This window comes from Lethenteron reissneri, unplaced genomic scaffold (assembly GCF_015708825.2).
Source record: "Lethenteron reissneri isolate LAM-NWPU_2019-01 unplaced genomic scaffold, ASM1570882v1 scaffold_1450, whole genome shotgun sequence".
NCBI lineage: Eukaryota > Metazoa > Chordata > Hyperoartia > Petromyzontiformes > Petromyzontidae > Lethenteron > Lethenteron reissneri.
In genome coordinates, this window is record NW_026891169.1 from 15880 (window position 1) to 35511 (window position 19632).

Below are 19632 nucleotides of genomic sequence, written 5' to 3' on the forward strand. Positions count from 1 at the left end.
AAAATAGGTACTTGCCCTACTCCTGGGTGATGGATAGCGCTTGTCTCACTGGAAGAAGCTGCAATGCCACCAAGTTTGTCGCACCGGCCCCGCGCCGGCAGCGGCAGCACCGGCCCCGCGGCGCGACCAGGAGGCACACGGGCAGCACGACGAGGGCGCAGGTGGCGGCCGCGACGTACGCGGCGGTGAGCAGCGCCGCCTGGTGGGACGGCGCCGCGCTGTGCGCGCACTCCGCCACGTTCACGTCGGGCAGCACGAAGGGGCCCCACACGCCGGGGGGGTCCCCGGGGCCTCCTCGCACTGCAGGTGGGGGGGGGAGGGGGGGAGGGAGGGGGGGAGGGGAGGGAGGGAGGGAGAGAATCCGGCACGCGTTTGCGTGCGAATAAGCGACACGCAAATAAACGTGAAGATCGAACGTCATTTAGAATCGAGTCGCTATTTAGACTTCCTGGATTGTATGTCGACTTTCCTCGCTTGGACCTTGTCTGTAAGAGCCGCTTTGGTGTCAAGCAAAATGTCGTATCGCTAATGCAGTGGTTCTTAACCTTCGCTGGAGCCTGTACCCCCCCCCCCAACCCCTTTGGTTGTCAATCGCTACAATTTAGTTATAGAGACATAGGGTTGATGAAACAAAGCAGTTGTACTTAAGTGCCCGTGCTTCATTTGTGTTTTCGATGATTTACCTTCTAAATAAATCTGTCATGTCTCGCACCCCCAGAAAAGGCATCTCGTACCCGCACGCGGGTGCGACGACGCACCTGAGCAGCGGCTGACGGCAAAGCCGACGCGCTTGCCAGCGCGGTCGAAGACGACGTAGAGCCCCTCCATGACGACGGTGCCGATCACCGTGCCCGCGCTCGACTGCGAGATGGCGAACTTGTAGCAGTCGTCGCGCGTCGACGCCACGTCCTCCACCGCGCGCAGGTATTGCTGTGGCCGACGCGCACGAGGGGGCGACGACGTCGAGAGGGCACGCCGCCGTGCGTTTGCGTGCGATGGGATTGTGGCGCGCGGCAGTGCAGGGGCGAGTGCGCGCCGCGCTACGGAACCGGTTGACCACGAGCTCGATTCTCGCTCGGGGTCAACACCGGTGACGATTATCTCAACTCGTCCCTTGGTCGACTTGGCCTCAAGTGAGTACGTGGAGCGATGTTCGGATATCGCCACGAGGGACGCAAGAGCGGTGGGGCGTGGCGGCGGGCACTCACCCCCCTCCTCGTGTGGCCACCGCAATAGGTGCCCGCTAGCAGCACTTGGCCCTACAGTCTGTTGAAACGGTACATCGCACAACGGGGGTACCGCTGTGCGATGTACCGTTTCACGACAATGAGCGGAGCGCCGGGCGGCTAAAACGTAGCAAGTTGGTACACAGAGGAGAGCGTCATCTCAGCCAAGTCACAGCATCTGAGTCATTGCTTGTGGACTACACACACAGCACCCGGGTCCGTCCCATCATCTCTTGCCTTCCAAACTGCACGTGATAGCCTCCGATTGGACATAGCCTGGCACAAGCGCTGTGGTGACATCACTACCACCTGGTGGCAAATGGCGGCTGTTGTTGTTGTTGTTGTAGAGTGTGTGTAGTCCACAACAATGACCTTACCAGCTCGCCTTACAACACTGGCCTGAGAGAGCAACCACCCTTGTGTGGTGTACGTGTGCAGGAAGCAGAAGAGTCACAGTTACTTTGGGGAGCGACGGCACAGTGGTCAGTGCACTGCGTGATGAACCTGGCGACCTGATTTTGATTCCCGGTCATGGAGAACATCTGTGGCAAGTGATGTTTGAACTCTTGGGCCTCCCCTACATCAACTCAGCCTTAAATCAGTAACTAGTGAGCACTGGGGAGACAAAAGCGGTCGGGCGTGACGCTTGCCACGCTGCTACGGTGGCTAGGAGATGTTAACTACCTCGCCTGGTACACAGGAGGTCGTGGGTTCGATCCCGACTGACGTTTAGAGTTTGCAATGTTCTCCTGGCGATTGCGTGTAGTTTTCTCTGGGTCCTCCGGTTTATCCCTTTACATTTAGAAAAATGTGGCCGCTATAAATCTGCACGCGATAAGCCACTTCGGTGAGCTCTCATTTGTGGGCAGGTCGCTTCTGAAGAAGAGCTGCGTAGCTCAGCGTGGCCTGAGCTGGTGAAATAGAAATAGTTTCAATTTCATAGTTTTAGTTTATCTCATGTACTGTGCCGGCCTTCATAGGTGCCAGCTAAGAGTGTCACATGAGGGAACTCTGTCTTATACCCACACACACACACAGTAGACATCTCACAGTGGTTCGCCAATTGCCCTGGCGAGTTCCAACGTCAGCAGTCAGGTCAAATCTAAAACATCGTGGCTAAAGGGGACTCGAGCATTGAGGCGAGTGGCTGGAAACTCGACACAAGTGCAATTATCAATAGCCCAAACAGGGGAGACAATGTTTACACAGGATCAATAAGAGACAACCTGGTGGTGATGTGGTAGAACTCCCAACTCACAGTTGCAACAGGATGATTTCAAATCCTGGGCAGGAGCCAACACAGTCCATCATAACTATAGAGTGGATAAAGTAGGTACCGTTTTGTGTGAAGTCAACAGTGGTTGCAAAGTGTAGCAACTGCCCTTTTGCAAAGTTACACATGCAGATTAGCACTACCCAGTGCGTGTCTACGCATGAGAAACACACAAATATGTTGCTAAACCCATGTGTATTGTGTACGTATGATACTGTTATTTATGCCCGCAAACAACAGACGTACACAGGCCACGTCTTCATCTCTGCAGCGTCATTAACCTGCAGCGCGCACTGCCGCCAACTTGGTGGTGGCACGCCACGCGACAGACTTGCACGGCAAAGTGAAACAAATCGTTGTGACTTTTGTGTGAACACCCAGGGCCACGAGTAACACATCTCGAATAAGTCACAGGCAGCGACAGAACTCCGAGCGGCACTGCAGGCAACCGCGTGACAAGCAACAAAACGCCCAACGGCTCTGCTCACCGCGGGCACGACGGTGACCCTGAAGGACTGGTTGGTGGCCTCCCCCATGAGGTAGAGGGAGATGTTCGGGAACAGATGCCACGGGGTGCTGCCCGGCCTCCAACAAACCAGCTGCTCTCCCAGCCAGAAACCCTCGGGGAACTTCTCCGTCTGCAACACGCGCGCACACACGCACGCACACACACACACACGAACGCACGCACACGCACGCATGCGCGCACGCACGCCCACATACACGCGCACGCACGCACACACACGCACGCACGCCCACACACACGCACACGCACGCACGCCCACACACATGGATAAAGATTATCTGCCAATCATTGTGCACAGACCGTCAGCTAAAGTGCTGTGTGCGCAAGCAGTTAACGAACGTGATGTGGCCAGCTCATCGCACAACCCTGTTGCCTCTGTGTGTAGAAGTTGTTTCGCACCGTACGTAGCCAGCCGTGCTAAATCGCAGGTGCCTCAGATCTCCTCCCCGCTCTGTAATCTCCCTTCCCGTCGTCACATTTCCGAAGATCTTACGACCTCGCTCAATCCCAGAACAAACTTACAAACTCTTACACTTTTTAATGGCCGTTTGCCATTTTAGGCCTTTGAGCCTGTGCTCGGCAACTGTGGTCTAGAACAAATATAGACGATTCGGAAACAATCGACCGCTACTGCTGCGGGCGTGGTGTGATCGCACGCGTCACAAGCGAGCGCACGAGTCGACGAATCGACGCGTGCCCAGCCGCGCACGCGTCGCGCAACCGGCGTCCGTGTCAAACCCACGGGAGAGTTGCGCTTGATGGCGGAGATGACGGCGTCGAAGACTCGCTTCGGGAGGCGCAGGTCTGTGGTGCCACTGTCGACGATGCTCTTGTCGTCGTTGTACTGCCAAGGGGGCGTGAAAACACGACGTGCTTCAAAATGCACACGTGTAAGCATCCGTTCCCACAGCATCACACGATCAAGAGAGAGGCCAAGTGTCCGTTCGAATTTCGCTCGTGGAGAAGTGGAACCCTTCGCGTTGGAGAACGGCCGACGAAAGTTGATCTCACAGAGCTGCCTCCGAGATCCCTTCAAGCCATCACGCAGCAGGGTCGCTGTTTTGTTACAAATGGCTGCCACGTCTATCCCAGCCTTGTGCCAGCATGGCCATGCAGCCAGTGGAACGCGCGAAGCTGAGCCATCACGGGCAACGGTCCTTCTTCATGGCACGTGGAATTAACGAACGAGCGCACGCACGTAGGGCACGCTTACCTCCTTGCAGTCCATTTTAAGGTCCCTGCCATGCACCTCCATGCGCACAATGATCACCTCGTAATACAATTCCCTCCGTATGGGGCTGTACCACATGTCTCCGAAGTACAGGTCTGTGTCCACCCCACCCAGAATCTGCAAAGATAGCCGCAGAGGGAGCGACATCGGTGAGTGAATTCACACCGGGGAAGTATTATAGAATTCAAACCAGACTCAGTGCTCGTGCTTGACACTAGAAGAACTGCATTTCCCTCCGCTCCAATGAGCAACTGAGACGGCACCAATCTCCATCGGTGGCGCAGAGCACGTATCATAAAGTGGTAGTCATTGTATCTACCCAGGAGGAATGATTGGCCGAGTTGACCCTCGACCCGGATTACTCTCGACCTTCTGATTAGAGTCGAGCGTTCTAGCCCAAGCGCCACCACGACAGGTCAAGATAATCACTTCAATGGCAACACTCTTCAGCGACTTGTACAATGCCGAGTGTTCTTGCGAGTGGACGACGAGGAGCGCCCACAGAAACCAACGTGGACGCAAAAGGGTCGCACACACGCCGATGGGTGATAGGTACAAGAGACACCCCAGTGGAGCCTTCGACAGACTGTTGTCGGGGCAAGTGCTGTTAGCGAGCGCCTGTTAAGGCTGGCACGGTGCACCAAGAGGAGGGTGGCCAGCACCACGCCCGGCCACCTTTGTCTCCCTAATGGATACATACACGACACCAGGTACTCAGTTGAGGCCGATTCCCCCTAGGGGAGAACCCAGGGCCAGTTCAGATGATCGTCACTGGTGGTGTTGCCCGTGAGAGGGAACCCAACTCGGGTCGCCGGGTTCGTAGCGCAGAGCGCAGACACACACACACACAGGCACGCGCACGCACACACACAGGCACGCACACACACAGGCACGCACACACACAGGCACGCACACACACAGGCACGCACACACACAGGCACGCACACAGGCACACACACACACGCACACACACACACAGGCACGCACACACACAGGCACGCACACACACACACACACAGGCACGCACACACACACACACAGGCACGCACACACGCACGCAAAGCGGGCGCACCATAGTGCCTCCGGCCGTGCCGTCCGTGGAGTTTGGGTCGGGGAAGAGGCCGCACAGCTGAAGCGAGAAGACGTTGGCGATGCCCGTCTGCTTCACCAGCGAGTCGAAAAACGGCTCCAAGGAATCGTCAGGCTGAACGAGCATGATAGGCAGCGGTATCATCGTCATCATCATCAGCGATAACACAAGCGTCGTCACCATAAAAAACACACCTCCAGCGTCACGACAACCGGCATCGTTATTACGAGCATCGCCATCGGCATCATCACCGTAGTGAGCACCGTCATGTGCACCACCACCACACGGGTGTGTCCCCCGCGCCCACGGCCACCACCCCTGCTGCGGTTTAAACCCGGCAGGCCGCCCTAGTTAATAGAACAACCGCATAAAGCGAATTCGCGTTAAGCGAATTTTCCCACAAAGAAAACTGGTAAAGGTTGGGGAGGCCATTCCAGCCCTGAGTTTATTCTTGGTCTTATTTGACAGTACATTATTTTACATGTTTCTTTTTACAAAAGTGTTGTGTACGTACGTTATAAAAAAATATATGCTATGTCCGACAGACATTGAATTGAATACAAAAGGTGCGAGATATATGGCGAGGCGCCGGAACAACGAGCGAGGGACGAGGGAGGCACAGTGGCGTAAGGCAGCGAGCACCACTAGCACAGTACCAGCCTCCCAGCGTCACTGAACCTCGCAGCAGCCGACACCCACGTAGCAGCTCAGAAAAGTAGTCCCTCACGCGCGCCCCGACTCGCATCGTAGCGGGCGCGGTGAGCGTTCAGCTTCAAAACGGTCCGTAATGAGGAAAAAAGCACACGCTGGAGCGAAGACGCGTCGCGTCAACGCCACGCGCTAAAGACGAGGATTTGACCTGCGCCGTACAGGCCGGGCGATGGGGCGCGTTGTGCCACACGGGGACAACGAACACCTGGGGGTGCCCGTACAGATGCACCGAGATGACGTGCGATGCAAGTCGCCCATCGCGTGAGTGAAGCGCCTGTCGAGGCTCTGAAACGAACCATCGTCGTCGTCATCGTCACCCGCGCGACGTTGCCGTAGGCGAGCCCCAGGATGCCCTCCCAGTTGGAGCCGTTAACGAAGAAGCTGTTGGAGTAGGTAATGGCGGCCACGTTGGCGCGCACGCTGGCGTTGGCAACCGCGCGGCACGGAGACCAGGTCCGTGCCAGGTCTCCCTGCCAGCCGCCCTGCGTGTACAGCACGGACACGCTGGAGCGGCGCGGCCGGTACTGTCGATGACCTGCGGCGGTGGCACACAACGCGGCGGGGCGTCGCTTTACAAGCGTCGGGATGCGACGGCATCTCAAAGCTCTGCGCAACAGCGGAAGGCGTCATCTTTATTTATTTATTGTTGCTATTACCGTGACCTGCAACACCATTATCCGTGATAATCAGCATCGGTGTTATCGCTCGCATTGTCAACAGATGTATCACTGTGAGCAAAAACCAGAGGCATCGCCAATCACCAATACAGAACCATAAACACCTGTACAATCGTCATCGCTCGTAACGTCATCATCTTTTTTTCCCAGCATGCCAGACATCCCCTTCAAGTTGAAATGAATCTCTCGCCAATCAGTCTGGCTTCGAGAGGCTTTACTGTGCATCCTGTCACACAATTTGCGTAGGCGTCGGGTTACACAAGAGGAGTCGATACCTGATGCGCGCACAGCAAGCAAGGTATGCCAATTGTGTTACCTTCCCTACATCGCGATTGCTCAAAGGTCAAACTGGTGTGCATTTATATTTGCACGTTTCATATTAAGTAAACGTGCACGCAAGCGCACAAGAGTACCAGCAGCGGAGCACCTTTTACGCAGGCCGAGATTGAAGCACAATGCCCGACGGCACTCACTGCTCGGGGCGGTAGTAGCGCTTGAGGAAGAGGTGGGGTGCAGCGCCCACGGCGAAGTTGCTGCTGCCCGTGTCCACCAGAATGTTCAGCTGCAGCGGTGTGGGGGGAGACAGAGAGGCCGTGCTGATAGTTTCATCTTCGTTTGGCGAGCAGGTGGCAGCCCAGCGTGACACAGTAACAACAACCCCTTTGGCAAGGGAGACATAAACATGTCTCAGTTGCATCAGTATAATCGCGTCATTTGTGAAAATGTATATGGCGTCATTCATACAAATCTGACGACCACTAAGGAACCACAGGCAAGATGAAAGAGGCAATCGTGCGGTTAGCTGGCGCCAACATATTCACAAGCTCTGCAGTGCTCTACATATCGAGGTGTTTTCATCAAATTGAGGTGTTTATATTCGCGTGGGAGGAAACCCGAGCACCCGGAGAAAACCCCACGTGTGCTAAGGGGCAATATTCTATCCGATACAGACGGGACAGATGTTAGTTTATACTTTACTGTATCGTCTTCTCCTAGCAAGCCGGGGCATGGCACCTCGAAACCCATTGGAAGGGAGTTGCACAACATGTGTTGCGATCAACCAACCCTCGCCTCAAGGATTGACAAAACTCCTCTTCCACCGCAAGCGAGCGAGCGACTGAGCGAACAGGCATGTAGATGAGCGCGAGTGGAGTGAGCGAGTGAGCGACCAAACGAGTTTGTGAGCGGTTCAGTGAGCAAGTCGGCGAGCGATTGCGCAAGCGAGTGTTACCATCTGGGGCGGGGTGCCCAAGGCCAACTCGATGTAGTATCCCTGCCCAGGTTTCCCTCGCAGGTTGTCCACAGCCTCGGCTCCCAACGCCGGCGCGTCCCCATCCTCCGGCGGCCGCGGCGACGCTCTCGCCGGCGCCACCACCGGCTCCTCCTGCGGGGCGACGGCCCTCGGCTGGACGTGCCGATTGCCCGCGACGGGGCCGGCGGCGAGGCGGCGAGACACCGAGCGCTCCGTCCTCAACGGGATGCGCACGGAGCCGACCTGGAGGTGGGACGATGGAGAAGGCGGGGAGGAGGGTTCCACGACAGTTCATCTCACGGGACGCGCACGGTGCAGCCGAGAGAGTGCTCGGATGGGGGACCGCCGCGCACAACGTGGGCGCTACGGGGCAATGGTGTTGGTAGCACGGACAGATATCTACTGCCGCACTGCACCACGACCCCCTCCACGTGCACGTCCGCCGCATTCGAGAGTCTGCCGCTCAAACGGGCTCTTTGATAAAAAGAAACTAACACGTCTGCACAGGCACGATAACGAGCCAACATTTTAGACAATGGCCCCTGTTTAGAGCAAAAGATCCACCGAGCAAAAATGTATACAGTACGAGCCTTCATGGGGTATACATTTTTCTGCTAGAGCCTTAATGAAAAAAGGTTAGACTTATAGATACTCCTGGCAGAAGAACCATCTATTCATCTTTCTTGAATACAAATGTCCATTGCGTCTACAGACTGGGAGTAGAAAACAGCGAGTAGTTAATGGTTTACTTTAAAGCAGCGGTCGGGAACCTATGGCTCGCGAGCCATATATGGCTCTTCTGGTGACGGCATATGGCTCCCAGACAATTTTGAGCTGAAAAAAAATACAAAAATCAGTTTGGAACTGATTTTAAAATACTTGTGATATTGTTTAATAATAGTTTGTCATTTTAAAGTAAACAGAAATTAGTTTTGAAGATAAATTTCACGGGTCACGAGGCCTCAACGCTGCATGAAGCTCAACCTCACCACGTACGAACCAGACTACAAGGCCATCAGCAAAACCACGCGGCACCAGAAGTCGCATTAAAGTAATACATATTTAATTTATTATACGTTACAAATACTATATGGCTCTCAATGCAATATATTTAGAAATATTTGGCTTTTATGGCTCTCCCAGTCAAAAAGGTTCTCGACCCCTGCTCTAGAGGAAAACATCAGCCTGCTGGTTGTGGCCATCACTGTGCGTGCGACATCACTCCGCCACCCCGAGAACAAAGGGACAAACACAAACTCTGCCAAGGTGCGGCTCTTTCAGGCTGCGCTGCTGCGTGCTGGGACATTATGTTCTCAAGTGAATTCTTCACTTCGTGAAACGAGTGCGGCTCCCCAGTGGGTGTGGCTCAGAATCCTGAGAGAATGAAATGCTGAGCACGCAAGCCCAACACAGGAGGTCGCATTGGATGACAATTTGGCTGTGAAACTTGCGACTTAAGCGCACGACTGCCATTTGCGTCTACAAATGTGAACGCAAATGTACGTCAATTGAGCCCTGCTGGGCTTCTCAGACCAAAGTTCTCAAAGGCAGCACTTTTTGTTGTTGTGTCGAGACAAGTACTGGAAATATTTCGAAATTCTGTGTCGGTCGTGTTCAATAAATTATGTCGTTACCAGGTGTTATCAATGGCGGAGCCAGGATTTTCAGGTAGCGGGGGGGGGGGGCAACCCCTCCAGCAATGACACATGATAGAGGAGTTGTTATTGGTGAGGACTTGCCCCTTGCTTTGTATTGGACGCGTGTGCGCGATGTCGCAGCCATCGATCGAGGGTCGAATTCGAACCGCGTTGTTGTGATCGGCATCGCGCTCGCTGAAGGTGTTTTGCCTTCAGGGAAGTCGTGTGCCGTATACACAACTGCGCACAATTCTGAGTCGCTTATAACTGCTTTGCCGTTACTTATTGCCAATTATGACTCAGACGATTGTCCTATCATCTCATAGAGTCCCTGGCACGTAAATATGCTTCACAGTGGCAGTGGGGGTCGCAAAATGCCGATTTATTACTAATAACCCCCAATGATACAATCGAAAGGAGGGATTTCGAACGGATCATTGGGGGGGTACGTGCCACCACCCCCCCCACCATGGGTGTTATTGGCAAGAGAGCTCCATACACACTTGCGTGAATCCCGTTGAGAGACATCCAAAGGAATATGAATGCAGAATTTTCGGTCAACATTCACGGGGCATCTGAATTTTAGGTCACGCTCCACTTTTCAGAGCTTATTGTTGAACCAGATGGACATCGCGAGGCAAGGATGCGCCTCGATTTGCTAAGAGTGACCACCGCATCACCAAATTGACAAAGGCAACATGGTGGCGTAATTACAGCAATGAATGAAATGGTCACGCGACGGCCTTCCGATAAACTGCGGGTTGGTGAAAGCAAGGCGCACATTGAGCACACACAATTAGCGCGCGTGCATCCGTCAACAAAGGGACGAGGTTTCAAACTGCGTATTTCTCAACGTGCACAATTTGACGATTGAAATTCAAAGGCTGGAGACAGTAGCAGCCACGCCACGCGTCACTGCCACACAGGCAATACACCTCTCATTGGTGAACGCGCGATTGGATCCAAAGCTCAGCTAAATACGACCGTGTTGTGAACCATCACCAGCATGATCATCATCGGCCGTGATCAATCCACTGCTGGATGAAGGCACTCCCCCGCCAAGCAGACGTGGGCCACCTCTCACGACGTTCTGCTAAGTAACCAACCCGTGCCAAGCACCTGCAGACGACAGCTCCCTCCTCGGGCGCGTTGCACTCCCGTCAATCTTCACCCCCCCACCCCCACCACCACCACCACAACCCCCACCACCACCACCACCCCCACCACCACCACCCCACCACCACCACCCCCACCACCACCACCCCCCCACCACCACCACCACCCCCACCACCACCACCCCCACCACCACCACCCCTTGTCCCTGGCCACCCTAACTCCCCACTCACTAAATTTCGAACGCCATGAACCAACCCGCGCTAATGCCGGTGCCCCCCCTCGACGGTAATTTCCACCATCACCACCACCCCCACCACCACCACCACCACACCCACCACCACACCCACATCAACGCCACCACCACACCCCACCACCACCACCACCCCCCCATCAACGCCACCACCACCACCCCCATCAACGCCACCATCCCCATCACCACCACCACCACCACACCCACCCCACCCACCACCACACCCACCCCCACCCACACCACCACCCCCACCACCACCACCTCCCCTACCCCCACCACCACCAACACCCCCATCACCACCATCACCACCTCCACCACCACCCCCACCGCAACCCCACCACCACCTCCACCACCCCCCACCACCCCCACCACCCCCACCACCCCCACCACCACCACCCCCACCACCACCACCCCCACCAACCCCACCACCCCCACCACCCCCATCAACGCCACCACCCCCACCGCCACCACCCCCACCACCACCACCCCCACCACCCCCCACCACCCCGACCACCAACACCCGCACCACCCCCACCACCACCCCCACCACCCCCACCACCACCCCACCACCACCCCCCCACCACACCACCCCCACCGCCACCACCACCCCCCCATCACCACCACCTCCACCACCACCACCACACCCACCCCCACCACACCACCACCTCCACCCCCACCACCACCACCCCCATCACCGACACCACCACCACCCACACCACCTCCACCCACACCAAAGAACCCCCGTATAGCCTTAACAGACTGTAGGGGCAAGTGCTGTTAGCGAGCACCTATGAAGGCCGGAACGGCACACGAGGGGTGGGTGGCCAGCACCACCCCGACCGCCTTTGTCTCCCCAGTGGCGATGTTTACACACCGCACCAGGTTTACACACCGCACCAGGTACTCATTTAGGCTGAGTCGACCTAGGGTAGCCCGGGACCGGTTCAGATAATCGTCACTGGTGTTGGCCGTGAGCGGGAATCGAACTCGTGTCGCCGGGTTCATAGCGCGCGCTAACCGCTACACTATCGCACCCAACCCACACCACCACCCCCACCACCACCCCACCACCACCCTCCAACCCCCCCCCACCCCCCCACCGCCACCCCATCCACCCCCCCACCCACCCCACCACCCCCACCCACACCACCACCACCTCCACCCACACCACCCAACCACCACCACCTCCCCCACACCACCCAACCACCACCACCTCCACCCACACCACCACCACCACCCCCACCACCACCTCCACCCCCACTCCACCCAACCCACACCACCACCACCACACCACCACCCCCACCCACACCACCACCACCACCCCCACCACCCCCACCACCTCCACCACCCCCCCACCCTAACCCACACCACCACCACCACTCATACCACCACCACCACCCCCACTCACACCACCACCACCCCCACCACCACACCACCACCACCCCCATCCACACCACCACCCACACCACCACCCCCACCACCACCCCCCCCACACCACCACCACCACCCCCACCACCCCCAATCACACCACCACCACCACACAACACCCACCACCCCCTCCCACCACCACCACCCCAACCCACACCACCACCCCCCCACCACCCACCCACACAACCCCCCGCACCCACACCACCACCCCCACCACCCCAACCCACACCACCACCTCCACGACCACCACCACCCCCACTCACACCACCACCACCACCCCCACCCACCTCCACCCACACCACCACTCACACCCCACCCCCACCACCCCAACCCACACCACCACCACCCCCACCCCCCCCACCCACACCACCACCACCACCACCCACACCACCATCCCCACCACCTCCACCACCTCCACCCACCACCACCTCCACCCACACCACCACCCACCCACAACCCACACCACCCCCACCCACACCACCACCTCCAGCCACACCCCACCATCCACACCACCACCACCACCCTCCACCCACCACCACCACCACCACCTCCACCCACCACCAACCACACCACCCCAACCCACACCACCACCACCCCGACCCACGCACTACCACCCCCACTCACACCACCACCCACACCACCACCCCCACCCACAGCACCACCACCCCCACTCACACCACCACCACCACCCCTACCCACACCCACATCACCACCACCCCCATCCACACCACCACCCACACCACCACCTCCACCCACACCACCACCCCCCCACCCAACCCACACCACCACCCCCACTCACACCACCACCCCCATCCACACCACCACCACCACCCCCACCACACCACCTCCACCCCCACCACCACCACCACCTCCACCCACACCACCACCACCACCCCCACTCACCACCACCACCACCACCCCCACTCACCAGCCCCGCCCCCTCCCCCCCAGCCTCGCCCCCCCCCCCCCAGCCCCGCCCCCCTCCCCCCCCCCAGCCCCGCCCCCCTCCCCCCCCCAGCCCCGCCCCCTCCCCCCAGCCCCCCAGCCCCGCCCCCTCCCCCAGCCCCGCCCCCTCCCCCCCCAGCCCCGCCCCCCTCTCCCCAGCCCCGCCCCCTCCCCCAGCCCCGCCCCCCTCCCTCCCAGCCCCGCCCCCTCCCCCCAGCCCCGCCCCCTCCCCCCAGCCCCGCCCCCTCCCCCCAGCCCCGCCCCCTCCCCCCCCACCCCGCCCCCCTCTCCCCAGCCCCGCCCCCTCCCCCCAGCCCCGCCCCCCTCCCCCCCAGCCCCGCCCCCTCCCCCCAGCCCCGCCCCCTCCCCCCCCAGCCCCCGCCCCCCTCTCCCCAGCCCCGCCCCCCCCCCCAGCCCCGCCCCCTCCCCCCAGCCCCGCCCCCTCCCCCCAGCCCCGCCCCCTCCCCCCCCAGCCCCGCCCCCCTCTCCCCATCCCCGCCCCCTCCCCCCAGCCCCGCCCCCTCCCCCCAGCCCCGCCCCCTCCCCCCAGCCCCGCCCCCTCCCCCCCAGCCCCGCCCCCCTCTCCCCCAGCCCCGCCCCCTCCCCCCCGCCCCCCCCCTCCCCCCCAGCCCCGCCCCCTCCCCCCAGCCCCGCCCCCTCCCCCAGCCCCGCCCCCCTCCCCCCAGCCCCGCCCCCCTCCCCCCCCCCGCCCCCCTCCCCCCCAGCCCCGCCCCCTCCCCCCAGCCCCCCCCCCGCCCCTCGCGGCGCTTTTACAAAGTGCACCCAATAAGCCGCCCGCCTCCAATCTCATCTCACTACGTGCGGCGTGAAAGAAGTCCACACACTCACACAGCACGGTGACTACGTACGGTGTGAAAGAAGTCCACACTCACACAGCACGGTGACTACGTACGGTGTGAAAGAAGTCCACACACTCACACAGCACGGTGACTACGTACGGTGTGAGAAAGAAGTCCACACACTCACACACAGCACGGTGACTCCGTACGGCGTGAAAAGAAGTCACACACTCACACACAGCACGGTGATCCGACGGTGTGAAGAATCCACACATCACACACAGCACGTGACTACGTCGGTGTGAAAGAAGTCCACACCACTCACACACAGCACGGGACTACGTACGGTGTGAAAGAAGTCCACACACTCACACACAGCACGGGGACTACGTACGGTGTGAAAGAAGTCCACACACTCACACACAGCACGGTGACTACGTACGGTGTGAAAGAAGTCCACACTCACACACAGCACGGTGACTACGTACGGTGTGAAAGAAGTCCACACTCACACACAGCACGGTGACTACGTACGGTGTGAAAGAAGTCCACACTCACACACAGCACGGTGACTACGTACGGTGTGAAAGAAGTCCACACACTCACACAGCACGGTGACTACGTACGGTGTGAAAGAAGTCCACACTCACACAGCACGGGGACTACGTACGGTGTGAAAGAAGTCCACACTCACACACAGCACGGGGACTACGTACGGTGTGAAAGAAGTCCACACACTCACACAGCACGGGGACTACGTACGGTGTGAAAGAAGTCCACACACTCACACAGCACGGTGACTACGTACGGTGTGAAAGAAGTCCACACACTCACACACAGCACGGTGACTACGTACGGTGTGAAAGAAGTCCACACTCACACACAGCACGGTGACTACGTACGGTGTGAAAGAAGTCCACACACTCACACAGCACGGGGACTACGTACAGCGTGAGAGGAGTTTCCATTGTTTGCCCTGCAAGGTTGTCAGTGTTCTCAAAAGAAGACAGATTAATCCCCGCTAATTTTATTGAGCCATTTTTTCTCAAATACAGTTTTGGGAAAACATCCTCCAGCGCTGTTATAATGATCTTGAGCGAAAGTGCGTCACCTTGTGTGGCTCACGTGTGAGGAGGTATTTTTTTATACCACGGCACACTTTTTGTAAATCCTTTATATTAAGTTCGCTTGCTTGCTTAGGACCGTTCAAATCTTTCGGTCGTTTTTTAACCCACTTCCCGTGATCCAATCGAGCTGACATTTTGCACACAGACTCGTTGTGCGAGACAATTAATGTTCGTGAAATTTTTTTTCCAAAATTTTCCACTGTTTAGTACAAAAGTATTATATTTAATTACCAATTGCTTAATGGTGCAATGCAATCATCTGACCCATAGGTGGCAGCCATCTCAAGCCAGAGGACGAGAGGACTCTAGCCGCCACGCATATAAAGGATTTATAGTGAAAATCTTTGGTTTTACGGGTTATACTTATTTTTTTAGGATCGACTGGAAGGAAGACGGTTTATTTTGACGACGTCTGAATGAAGGAGTCGTCTCGTTGGGCCAAAGCGTGCCACCGCGTGCGCTACCTCCACGCTGTCGTTCTACGAAAACGCGGTAGTGGCATTCCTGACGAACAACGCGTTAGAGAAACATCGCGCGAGAAGAACTGATCTATGATACAGGGTAAAGGCCACAGTCCGCGATCACACGCGAGATGCGTCCGCAGGCTGAACAAAGACTGCGGGCGCGTGGGTAGCGGATCTAGAAGCATCCAGCAGCATCCCAACGCTTCGTGCGACGCTACGTGGTTCTGTTTCACTCGATCTCGTTATCTCCATTTTGCATCTGCGTTCTATCCAATTCGCATCCGCTTTATATGTAAGTTCCCCAATACATGAATCTCGTTGTATTGAATTCCCGTCACGAAAACAACACGCGTTACAGCAGAACAGAGTGTAAGAACGCTCAACACAATTCACCCCCCTCCCTTAAAAAGACCACGTTACCCGAACCGTTGTCCCCAGTACGTCAGTAGAGCAGTCAGCCCATCCACCTGGTTCCCCCCCCCCTCTCTCTCTTGCCCGGGCCTTTGTATTATCGTCCGTGGAACACCTGTACCCCCCTCCCTCCCTCTCTCTCGCCCTCCCTCGTGCTCTGTGACGGGCTCTTGTTGAATTTTTATTTTTAATATAAAAACAATTCAAGACAATACCGATAACCAGATCTCGGTGCTATGGGAACCTCATTTGCCAGTAAAAATATGATAATTGGTTCTTTACCCTTCTATCTGGCAACAAAACTGACACCTTTTTACAAGGAGTCATGTTTGCATAGACCGCAATACCTGCAGTCATAATACAAACAAAAGAACATAACTCTGATAATGTGCACTGTCCTTGAAGTTGATTGGTCCACACCCGAGACAGCTTTCCTTAGAGCCTAGTCTCATATGGGTTGGACCAGATGACGCCAAAAAGCGCACAACTCAAAGACAATGCACCATCAGAGTATGAGAGCTCGGGGCAAGCATCTACACTATGGGAACCTCATTTGCCAGTAAAAATATGATTATTGGTTCTTTACCCTTCTATCTGGCAACAAAACTGACACCTTTTTACAAGGAGTCATGTTTGCATAGACCGCAATACCTGCAGTCATAATACAAACAAAAGAACATAACTCTGATAATGTGCACTGTCCTTGAAGTTGATTGGTCCACACCCGAGACAGCTTTCCTTAGAGCCTAGTCTCATATGGGTTGGACCAGATGACGCCAAAAAGCGCACAACTCAAAGACAATGCACCATTAGAGTATGAGAGCTCGGGGCAAGCATCTACACTATGGGAACCTCATTTGCCAGTAAAAATATGATAATTGGTTCTTTACCCTTCTATCTGGCAACAAAACTGACACCTTTTTACAAGGAGTCATGTTTGCATAGACCGCAATACCTGCAGTCATAATACAAACAAAAGAACATAACTCTGATAATGTGTCAGTTTTGTCGCTCGCTCTTACTCTCTGCAGAGTAAGAGCGAGCGGCCAGTCTTTGTGGACCTGTGGGTTGGGTAGATCCCTGACCAGGATAACACTCAAAAGGTCTGCATAGATGGGCCGATTAACCTTTTATGTTGTCTGAAACACCACGCAGTGCAGAGGGTGTGAAAGTTTCACAAATCTGTACGTGGATTTAACAATACTGTATCTCTGAAGCACTGGATTACATGTGTGTGTGCCACAGCTGATGTGGTAGCTTTTAAAACCTCGTTTTCAGTGGACTTTTATTTTATTATGCTAGTTTCATATTATTTTCAAAAGGCATGTAACGATTCGATGATTGTATCAAGCCAAGGCTAAAGTCATTTGTTCATTTCTCCCAAGCCAATGTGTCCTGTTGACCAAACCCCGTCTGCTGTAAGTTTCTTTTCTTTGCTAAGTTTTGGATGGGCCAGAAATGTCTATATTTGACTTGTTTCGGCATCACTGTTATACAGCATTAACATTTATTTCATTGACAATAAACTTTCCAAAACACCTCTTCACACTCCGGTCAGTCTTCTCAGTTTATTTGGTTGAGATGTATGAGTGCCAAGAGAGCAAATCAAGCCGCTGCTTGTCACTGCTACTTGCTGAGGTAAGGAGTGTTAAGGGCAAAGGTCAATATGTAAGCTCTACATTGTTGGGGGCCGCCTGCACTTGCCCCTACAGCCTCCTAGAGGCTACCTGGGGAGCTTTGTCTGTGTGTATCATAGGCGGTGCTACTCGCTACGAGCAGCACTTGCCCCTACCGCCCTGCTAGAGGCTACCTGGGGGAGCTTTGTCTGTGTGTATCATAGACGGTGCTACTCGCTACTAGCAGCACTTGCCCCAACAGCCCTGCTAGAGGCTACCTGGGGGAGCTTTGTCTGTGTATCATAGGCGGTGCTACTCGCTACGAGCAGCACTTGCCCCTACCGCCCTGCTAGAGGCTACCTGGGGCAGCTTTGTCTCTGTGTGTGTATCATAGGCGGTGCTACTCGCAGCTCTTGCCCCTACCGCCCTGCTAGAGGCTACCTGGGGGAGCTTTGTCTGTGTGTTGGGCGTGTCCTTTTTCAGGGCCACCGCCTGAAACGTCGCCCTGCATCAGCGGCCGATGTCATCACGCCCACATCACGTGGTCTGTCATCTCTTAATTGATCCAATTAAGAGTGTCACGGACAAAGCTCCCCCAGGTAGCCTCTAGCAGGGCGGTAGGGGCAAGTGCTGTTAGCGGGTACCTATATCACGGGTACACGCCCGACCGCCTTTGTCTCCCCAGTGGTGATGTTCCCCTTCCAGCAGCACCACCACCAGCACCACCACCCGCTCGTGACGAGTCGTTGTCAAAGTTTTGCAATCTTGAGGCTGTGGCAAACCAGACCACCCCGCCCGCAACATCCTTCACTACAACGGCAAAGCTCCCCCGTGTAGGGCAGGTGCTGCTAAACACACAACACACAACCGCCATTCGCCACTAAGTGGCGGTGACGTCACCACGACGCTTGTGCCAGGCCATGTGCACCTTGAGGCCACGTGAAGTGTCGAACGCCCGCTGGCAGGAGGTAACGGGGCAGACCCAGCAGGTGCCACGGGTCGACTGACCGAGATGACCGAGATGACTGGCTGATGCACCACCTGTGCCCCCTACTGTGCCAACTTGCTGTGCTTTAGCCACCCGGCGCTCCGCTCGTTGTTGTGAGCGTCGCCCCTCCGCCCTCCGTTGTTGTTGGAGGGCGACTGCCTCCAACTGCCCAGTAGCGTCCTTCACGAGCCTCCTCCACAGAGGCCGATCTTGACACCGCTGGTACCGGTCATCGGCAAGTCCACTCAGCTCCACGTCCTCCTGTACCACATCACTCCATCTCTTCTCTAGCCCGTGCCGAACAAAAGCTGTTTAGGCATGCGGTGGCTGGGCATGCGGGCTACATGACCCAGCCAACGCAGCCTTGCCTGCCGGAGGAGCTCACCAAAGGGACTTTGGCCAGATCTTTCAAGGATTTGTGAGCTCCTCACACAATCCAGCCTGCCGGTTAAACCCAGGATGGATCGTGCACAATACCCATGGCAAACATCACCCTTCACCACCCACCATCTGCATGATATTCTCCCCGTGGATTTGTCTACTCCTCCGGTTTTCCCCCTCCACATTTAGAATCAACATCACGCGTTTAGAGCGTTTGGCTGCTTTAAGTGTCCACGTCATCAGCCATTTCAATGTGGCTATCATTTGTGAAAGCCAGGTCGCTTCTGCAAGAGCGCTACGTCGCTCAGTGGGCCATGCTTTGTGAACTAAGACATGTTTGCGTTTATAGACATTGCAGCACTCAGAGACGCACACGTTTAGATTGCAGAGAGGATCTTTTGTTCAGGGGGCTGGGAATGCGTTTGCTTTATAAAAGTGCTCTCATTTTCAATCTGCCCTTGAAAGCAATCGTTAATCGAGTCC

The 19632-nt window shown here is 56.4% G+C and overlaps 1 pseudogene; it reads right to left on the bottom strand.

Moving 5' to 3' along the window:
• Window positions 1–16: 16 nt before the first annotated feature.
• Window positions 17–8265, bottom strand: LOC133362351 (beta-secretase 1-like; annotated as a pseudogene).
• Window positions 8266–19632: the final 11367 nt, after the last annotated feature.